The 9,073-nt window shown below is 38.5% G+C and overlaps 1 pseudogene; it reads right to left on the bottom strand.

Annotated features, from left to right (window-relative positions):
• The window catches only part of LOC102854859, a 20,274-nt pseudogene extending 12,894 nt beyond the window's left edge, over window positions 1-7,380 (bottom strand).
• Window positions 7,381-9,073: the final 1,693 nt, after the last annotated feature.

Below are 9,073 nucleotides of genomic sequence, written 5' to 3'. Positions count from 1 at the left end.
GGGTAACTTGTGGTCACTGTGAAGCTGAACACTGTGACACTGATGTGTGAAATGCGTTAAATGATTCCCCATGGTGGACAGAGTTTGGTGGTGCTCCCCAGTTGAAACAAGCTTGGAAGCAGGAGTGGCATCCACTTCTGCAAATAGCTTGCCTCTGGAAACCTTATAAACCTGGAGAAAGGATGAAAGAAACACAGGTGTTAAGGACTTTTGTTCATAGGGTCGCTATGAGTCACCAACGACTTGACGGCACTTAACAACAACAATATAATGGGGGGGCTCTGGTGGTCTAGTGGCAAGGAGCTGCGCTGCAATTCTGAAAGCCCTCAGTTCGAGGCCACCAGATGCTCTATAGGAAAAGGATAGGCAATCTCCTCCTGTATGATTAACTACTTCTGAAAACCTGCCCGGGGGGTGGGTGTGTGTGTGTGTGTGTGTCAGCTATGAGTAGGTTCCAACTCTATGGTACACAACAACATCTATATAATAAAGTAGGAAGTCCTGGTAGCTTAGTGGTAAGGAGTTGCACTATGAACCCAAAGTTTGAATCCACCATCTGCTCCAAGGAGGCAAGGTGAGCAATCTCCTCTGAAAACCTGCTGAAGGTCAGCTGTGAGTCCATTCTGACTTGACAGTACATAATAACAGTTTATAATAAAATACTGTTGTTATTTGATGTTATAACATCAACAAGAAAAATTTTGAAAATTATTATTACACATAGAAACATGGAGAAACTGAATGAAATAAGTTAGATAAAAAATTCTATATTGTATAATCTCAGAATGTATAAAAGCAGGCAAAAGTTATAAGTGGTAATTGAAAGCAGAAGAATGATGACTTGGAGATGTAATGAGAAAAAGAGGAGCTAAAATCTCTAGGATATGGCATGGTTCATCTCTGTGGTTGTTCAGTTATTTTTATGTGCCTCTCTGTGGTTCAGTTTTTTTAAGGTCAAGTTGCCTGTGATTCACAATGACCTTGTGTACAACAGCTCTGAAGCTTTCCCTGTCTGGAGCCAGTCTCACTGACTCTGACACACCAACCCCCATTCCCTTAGTATCAATCCGTTTCATCCAGGGTCTTCCTCTCCTGCGTCATCCCTCCCCCTTTCCAAGTATGATATCCTTCTCCAAGGATTGGTTTCTTCTGGCCACATACCCAAAGTATGTAAGATGGAACTTCAAAATCCTAGTCTCCAAGGAGAAACTTGGTTTCACCCTCTCTAAGACAGACCTATTTGCTTTCTTGGTGGTCCATGGTTTGTTCAAGACTCTTCTCCAGGACCACAACTCAAAGGCATAAATTCTTCTTTTGTTATCCTTAGTCATTGTCCAACTCTTTGATGCATAGCAAGTAATTGTAAAGACTGTGGCCTGGATTAGGTGCACCTTAGTCTCTAGACTGACATGGTTGCTTATCAGTACTCTGGAAAGGTCCCTGACAGCAGATTTACTTCATGTAATTCATCTTTTGATTTCCTGACTGCTGGTGCTAAGAGTGTTGATTGTGGAGTTGTTGTGTTCAGTAGAAGTGTTCAATTGGCTAAAATGTTTTTCAAATTATATACTTAAAAATTGTACACTTTATGTACAGTTGCTGCATAGAAATAACAATATTTTAAACAAATATATAGCATCAGGAGAAAAAATTGAAGTTGAATACAAGAAAATATATGAGAAGTACCATAAAAAGGAGGATAAACAGAACATATCAGAGTTAGAAGAAATCCTAGGAGGTAAAGTTTTCAATTTGCCAGGAAAAGACAAGGGAATTAGGAATATTTCTTAAGAAAATGAATATAAAACTTAAAGATACAATAGCATGAAGTATAAAAGGCAACCCAAGGAACATAAAATACTCTGTTTTGGCTGAAGTGTCAAGTCCTAGAAGGAAAACAATAAGAAAAAGATTGGAAAATATTACAATTGTATTTCTGTTGCTGTTGAGTCAAATATGATTCTGACTCATAGATATTCTTTAGGATAGAGTTGAGTTACCTACCCTACAGGGTTTCAAGTCTATAAATCTTTATGGTCCACTGGTGGCTGGTGAATTCTAACTGCTGACTTTTCAATGAGCAGTTCAGTGCTCAATCCTGTATGCCACTAGGGCTATTGTGATCACATTATAGCAGGCTCTGAAAACTAAGCTAGGCAATCTAATCTCTATTCAAAACAAAACGGGGAGCTGCTGAAGATTTTTGAGCAGGTTACTCCTTTGTAAGATGAAGCAAGTGCAGTAAGAGTAGAATGTAAGAGCAGAAGAACCAGAAGCAGGGGTGTCAGCAGTCTGTCTCAAATAGGCTAGAAGCAAGACCTGAGATCTTGACCCAGACTAGAGGTATTAAGCTTGGAAAAGAGCATTTGAGTACAGATGTCAACCTAGAAAGAGACTTGCTAGAACTTGAAAAGCAATTGGACGTGAGAGCAAGGAAGACTTATCAGTCAAAGACAGACACCTGGAAGGGCTGACCAAGATGATCTTGGTGGATTCATTATGACAGAACTATTGTCTTAATTACACAGTGCTGCAATAACATAAATACACAGATGGTTTTAACAAACAGACATTTATTCTTTTACCATTTAAAGAACTAGAATTCTGAATTTAGGATACCAATTAGAGAAGACTTTCAGTGTCAGCTCTGGAGGAGAAAGGTCCTTGTCTCCAATCTTCTTCAGGTAGGAGTTTTTCAGTGTGGAGAGCATGGGTCCAAAGGACATGGTTTGCTCCCAGCTTTTTTCTCTTGCTAGTAGGCAGTTCCTCTGAATTTTGCCCATGGGTTTAATCTCATTTATATGTCAAAAGAGATTATTAAAAAAGAGATATAACAATTCTGCTGATAGCATCTTGCCTCATTTAATGGCCTCTAATCCTACCTTATGGCATAGGTAATTTGACACATATTTCGGGGGACACAATTACATCTTTAACAACTATTAAGCCTTTTTGTTTCCTTATATTCTTTCTTAGTTAAGCTTTTTAATTTTCTCAGAGAAGCATGATGTTCTTTCTTGTATTCTCATCTCCTACTACAAAAATATTTATAAAAAATATTTTGATCTTTATCAACAGGGATAACATGTAGGGAAAACTTCCCCTACCCCCACTTCCAAATAGACCAGGAGCTTGACTCTGTTTTCTGTTTTAGCTTTGCCAAATTCAATAATGTTATAGCCTAATGAACTGGTTAAGCAGGAAGAATTTCCAAAGACAATCAAAGAGTTATCACATGTCAAACATCCTTGTATTTTATTCCAACAGACATTTAGATGTAAGACAAGATTTTTTTTTTAAAGTTTTTCATCCAATCAACATTAAGTACCTTATATGTATTAGCCACCTTAAGGAACTCATAGGATTTGGTAAAGCTTCTTATGCAAATTTTGTTTAAAATTTCCCAAGTCATATTTTATAATTTTTTTTCATTTTCTTGTTGTGTACCATTGAATTGAATCTGACTGGCACAAACATGGCACAGAACGAGATTTCCTCTCTTTCTCCAGCACAGCATCTAGTGAATTTGAACTGCATGCATTCAGGATTGCAGCGCAGCTTCTTGCCACGAGGCCACCAGAGCTCCAAACGTTATTGTTGTATACCATCAAGTTGGAATCAACCCATAGCTGGCCCTTCAGTGAGTTTTCAGAGTCAGTTAATCACACAGAGGGAGACTGAATGCACTTCTCCCACAGAGCAGCTGGTGGACTCGAACAGCAAACCTTCGGTATTGCAGTGCAGCTCCTTGCCAGTAGGCCTCCAGAGCTCCTCTGAGTCATAGTTTAGACATCAGAACAAAAAAAAAATGTGGATATCTAACTTGAATGACACTTAGTTGGTGGAATATGTTGAAATAGCGAAGTTGCATGGGACAATTTAAATGTGTCCCACAATAATCTTGGTTTAGTGCTTTCTAGACATACCTGTAATGATTTTTATTATTTTTTTTACTCAGGTTGTTTATAAAGTTAGAAAACTGCTTTCTCTTAAAAGCATAGGTTTTAGAACGTAATCTTGGATTGTATCCTAAGTAGTTATTGAAATGTGTGGTTTTCACTTCCCTTCAGCTCTAGATATAAAACATTGCTCCCCAAAAGAACTTTCTGGGCTGATAGAAATGTTTATTCAAGTATGTCTAGTCAATGGTCACACTGAGTACTGACTACTTGACATGTGGCTAGCACAATTGAGAAACTAAACTTTATTTTAGTTTAACTCATTTTTATTGACATTTTAAATAGTCACATAAAACTATCATATTGGGTAGCATAATTCAGAACATTAATAATTAGCTCTGTGGCCAACTTTCCTGCCAGCAATATAGCTTAATGATGGTTGAATATTTTACATAGATAATTCTGAGCATTTGTGTCACTTGTTCTGCTGAAGAATCTCTGGAACTTCTTGGTGTAATAAGAACTATTAATGCAGTTAACTTGATTGAAATCCACAAACATCTATAGACCAAGTAGCAGATTCTGTCTTAGCATGGGAAATAAATGAGTGAAGATATTCTTTGTTTTGGAGAAGCCTATGCTGATGATACAACTTTGCTTGCTGGAAGTGAGGAGGATATGAAACACTTGCAGCAGAAGATCAAGGAAAGACCTTTGATATGGGTTGCCTCTCAACATCAAGACACAAATCCTCAACATAGGCCCAACAGTCAATATTATGACAGATGGAGAAAGGATTGAAGCTGTCAATGATTCATCTTACTTGAATCAACAATCAACACCCTTTGTACTTACTACTTGTCAGGAAATCAGGAGATGTATAGCATTGCACAAGTCTGTTGTCAGGGACCTTTCCAAAATACTGAAGAGCAATGATGCCAGTTTGAAGACTAAGCTTAGCCTGATTCAGGCCATGGTCGTCTCAGTTACCTGCTACACATCAGATAGTTGGACAATAAAAAAGGATGACAGAGAAGAAATGATGCTTTTGAATTGTGGTGCTGGAAAAGAGTATTGAATATCCCATTAATTGTCGAAAGTACAAACCGATATGTCCTGGAAAGGGTGCAAGCAGAGTGTTCCTTGGAGGCAAGGATGACAAAGCTTCATCTTTCATACTTTGAACATGTTGCTAAACAAGGCTATTCCTTGGAAAGGGACATCATGCTTGCAAAGATGGAGAGGAGAGGAAGACCCTTATTGAGATGGATTGACACTGTGTCTTTAGGAATGGGCTCTAGTGTCTCAGAGATGATGAGGATGGGACAGAATAGGTCAGGTTTCAGGATGGCTATTCATAAGTTTGCTGTGCACCATACTTGATTCAACAGCATCTAACAATAACCACCACCTCCATAGCTGAAACAATGTTTAACATAGCGTTTGATGGCAGGAACACAGGTGAAGAACACTTCACTGAGTTTTCTAGTAGAGTTGGTCTTTCTTTGAGTGTTGAAAGTTCAGTGGGAGAAACCGAGCAAAAAGAGTGTGGAGTAGGGAAGAAAGGAATAAGGTATATAAGACAAAAAGAGCAGAATGAGAGAAGTCACGCATTTGGGAACTGAATACCTTGCTGTTACAAAGAAAAGTACCAGGCTAAGAGTGTCAGAAAATGAGATTAGAGAGGTAGATAAGTTATAATAAAGGAGCTTATTCAGCCAACAAATATTCATTAAGCACCTACAGTGTGAACAGAGCAAGGGAGCACTACATAGTTTAAAATTAAGAAGGGAGTGTGTGAGGGTTGTATTCTCTCTACATACCTATTCTACCTGTATGCTGAGCAAATTATTCTAGAAGCTGGACTCCGTGAAGAGGAATGTGAAATCAGGATGGATCTGAGGGAGACTCATCAATAACGTGTTGTGTAGATGACATAATCTTACTTGATGAAAGTGAGGAGAATTTGAAGCACTTGTTGCAGAAGGTCAAGGACTGGAGTCTTCCATATGGATTGCATCTCAGTGTTAAGAAAACAAAGATTCATACCACTGGACTGATATGCAACATCATGATAGATGGAGAAAAGATTGAAACTGTCAACAACTTCATCTTACTTGGATCCACAATTAACACCCTTGGTACCAGCCATCAGGAAATCGGGAAACATATTATACTGGGAAAGTCTGCAATTAGAGACCTTTCCAAATTATGGAGAAGTAATGATGTCAATTTGAGGACTAAGGTGTGTCTGGTTCAGTCCGTAGTCTTTCTGATCATTTACTATGCATCTGAGAACTGGACAATGAATAAGGGTGACAGAAGAAGGATTGATGCCTTTGTTCAAAATAAGTACTGAACATCACATGGTCTGCCAAAAGAACACACAAATATGTCTTAGATAGGGTGCAACCAGAGTGCTCTTTGAAGGCAAAGATGATGAGGCTTTGTCTCCTATACTTTGAGCATGTTACAGGGGGGGCTTATTCCTTGGAGAGGGACATAACTCTCAGAAAGATTGATGGTTGTCAAAGGAGAAGAAAACCCTCGACCAGGTGGATTGACACAGTGACTGCTGCAATGGGCTCGTGTGTGTCAAGAAGTATGAGGATGGCACAGGATAGGACAGGGTTCAGATCTGTTGTTCATAGGGTCGTTATAGGTCTTATTCAACTTGATAGCACTTATAACAACAACAACCTATAGTGTATCAGATACTATATGAAACTAAGTTCTAGCATCACACATTAACATAACTCTGACCCTTCTAACATTCAATATCTTCTGGGAAATATGCAAACATAAATAGGTAACTCAAAATAATTATGATATCTTAAAAAAAAACCTCAAAGACAAATACTATGATAGAGTAAGATAGAAACATATAGAAGTCTTTCATATCAAACCTTAGGGTCAGAAAAACTTTCCTCAAATGGTCATTTGAAAGAGATCTAAATAACTATCAAAGAAAAAGAAAAAAAAATGGAAAGTTTGAAAAGTATCATTTAATAGCATCAGAATATAAAATGCGAAAGGATAAATCTGAAAAAGATTGTGTAAAATATGTAATACACTTGAGGAAAATTAGAGAAAACATAAATAATTAGAGAGATATACCATGATTATTCTAGAGGACTCACTGTTATGTAAAGATGTCAATTCCCTTCATTTGGTCTATGGTTTTAAAGTCAATTTCAATCAAAGGTTCAACTAGGTTTGAAATTTTTATATATAATTTGATTATAAAAGCCATACATACAGACATGCAAGGACTAAGAATTAATGGAAAGGAAAGACATTTTTAAAGGAAGAAAGTTAGAGAGCACACACACACACAAAAAGTTCAAGAGCTCACTGTAAAACTTACTGAAAGATAGTGTGTATACAAAGAGTAATGACAGCATGGGAATGGCCATATCTCACCTCCTCTAATGCCACAAGGGGCAAGTGCCCCATAAACAGCATCCATCACACAAGCCATGTCATAAGGTGGTCAGGCATCCCCACACCTCCGCCATGGTCAAACACCCATTTCTACTAATTCCAATACCTATCCTACTGCCATATTGGGTCTGAAATTTGTTGCAATAGCAACACAGACTACACAGAAACATATTCATCATTATGGAGTTTATTAGGGAAGCTAACAGGTTACAACTCAGGATGGCAACAGAAATACAATTTCTCAGTCAGCTCACCTTCTGAAGTGTGCTTGCACATCTTTCAGCCTTTAGCCTAGCAACTTTAGGTCATTGTTTCAAAGCTCTCATAGTCATGAAAATTAAGGTTCCTTCCCCTCCAGTCTTCCGGCAAGCTTGAGTGAGGAACCCAGATTTTTGTTCCCAAGGTCAGCTCCCTCTCATGTTGGGTCTTTGGTCTTTACTACAGCTGCTACTCTTCTCCTATAGATCTGGTTCGCACAAGAATTTCCTGGCCCCAAAGGACATGTTTGCATTCACAGCTTCTTATTTCCTCTTGGTTATGAGATTCCAAATTTCTGCTGCTGAAACTATTACTGTGAGGTAAATACCTTGGTTTCTTTCCTCTCACCTGGTTAAAGAAGTAAGATGAGCAAAAGACGGGATAATGTCCAAACTACTGAAGTATTGCAGTGCACAACAGTTTTAGTGGCCCTTGGGAGAGCCAACTGCAGTGTATAGTATGGGAGCCCTCAGAAGGGCCATTGCTTGTCTTGCTCACAGCGATCTTGGTATAGGCCAAGGCCTTGGTGGAGCACTGGACCACTGATGTAGGCCAAGGCCTTGTTAGAGTACTAGGCTGAAAATGCAGGCTGGGCCCTTGTTAGAGCGTGAGGTCATGAAGAAAGGCAAAGAGGCAAAGTGAACATAAAAAGTAAAAATATATTTAAGAGAAAATCTCCTCCCCAGAAAGAAAGTAATGGAGGAAGCAGTGTGCCTCTGAGGTGAGGTTGTATATGTGGTTTCCTAGTACATCTGGGAATGCCTTAAGGTTTTAGTTGGAGCCAATTAGATGTCATCATGGAGAGTTCAAAGTTTGGAGGGTGGTTTTTTATCTTCGTCCACAGTTCTTTGATGTCACTCATGTGCCTAAAACATTAATTAGGTTGCTTCTGGAGGTGGGAAGCCTTACCTCGCACATGAGGGTTAAGGCACTAGGCCTAATGCTATCTGCTTACATCTTACCAAACTTTAACCTCTGGTGGGTTTTTAAAAATTTTTTTTTAGTATTGGCTTTAACATCCTCTTAGTTCAGTTTTGCCTTATTTATTTAATTTTGACCATAACAAACTTGCTCTAAATTGAGGTCTAAATTGACAACATTAGCCAATCCCCTTGTAAATAGACTATCACAATGTATGTGCATATTCCTACCTAGCCAGGGGACAGAGTCAAGGCCAACGGCCTAGGAAAGCCATTTTGAACAATGGACCCACTACTCTGCAATATGATATTGTAATAAAAACTTTTTTCCTTCTTCTGTCATCTTTAATCATCATCCACCTTATAGATGCGTAACAAGTAATCATACAGATCATGGCTTAAATCAGATTCACCTTGGTCTTTAAATTGAAAATCTTTTAATATATCAGTGGAGGAGAATATATTGTTATTAGACATTGAGTCAACTCCATCTCTTCCTGATCCTGTGCACAATAGAATAAAACTCCTCAACCTGTTTCATCTTCACAACTT

Source organism: Elephantulus edwardii, unplaced genomic scaffold, assembly GCF_000299155.1.
Source record: "Elephantulus edwardii isolate Elephantulus edwardi_28Jun2011 unplaced genomic scaffold, EleEdw1.0 scaffold00010, whole genome shotgun sequence".
Lineage (NCBI taxonomy): Eukaryota > Metazoa > Chordata > Mammalia > Macroscelidea > Macroscelididae > Elephantulus > Elephantulus edwardii.
The sequence above is the reverse complement of the archived record's forward strand: the minus strand, read 5'-3'. Positions and strand labels throughout refer to the sequence as shown.